Below are 853 nucleotides of genomic sequence, written 5' to 3'. Positions count from 1 at the left end.
GGAATCCGCCGAAACCAAATTCTTGGCTCTTTTTGGGACCTCCATACACCCACAACATTGATCTTTCAACTTTTTCTGCGAAAATTTGACGCGCTATTTTGGGCATTTTAACACGATGATTGCGAACATATCAACGTTCTCGGAATCCGCCGAAACCAAATTCTTGGCTCTTTTTGGGACCTCCATACACCCACAACATTGATCTTTCAACTTTTTCTGCGAAAATTTGACGCGCTATTTTGGGCATTTTAACACGATGATTGCGAACATATCAACCTTCTCGGAATCCGCCGAAACCAAATTCTTGGCTCTTTTTGGGACCTCCATACACCCACAACATTGATCTTTCAACTTTTTCTGCGAAAATTTGACGCGCTATTTTGGGCATTTTATACCTGTGGGTCACAACAAATGGAACACTTTTTATACCTGTGGCCAAAGCCAATTCGGCTGGAAAGAAACAAGGAGCACTTCGAACTCAAAAGCTCCACGCTTGGAATTGGGCTTCAAGGCTAGTATCATCATGCTCAGAAGGAAAAGAACTTCCAGAAATGGGTAGCCTCAAACCTCGATGTCGCCGGAATCGGTCGGAGCTTCACCGCTGGCGGCAGCTGTAACTTGCAGTATGAATAGAAATAGGGGAGTTAGAGCTTTCCAACGAGACGAAGCACGCCCAAATCCGTCGCCAGATGGCCGAGTTATGACTGGAAGAAGTTTGAGGGTGAAAATGGAGACGGGAGAGAGAGAATTGCAGGGTTTTTCTGCAATTTTAGGGATTCTGCATTAACCCACACATTTTTCTATTTATACACCTTCCAAAACCGGAAACTAACTTTCTCTAACCATAACTTTC

Source organism: Fragaria vesca, linkage group LG5 (assembly GCF_000184155.1).
Source record: "Fragaria vesca subsp. vesca linkage group LG5, FraVesHawaii_1.0, whole genome shotgun sequence".
NCBI classification, from domain to species: domain Eukaryota; kingdom Viridiplantae; phylum Streptophyta; class Magnoliopsida; order Rosales; family Rosaceae; genus Fragaria; species Fragaria vesca.
This window is presented reverse-complemented; position numbering follows the sequence as displayed.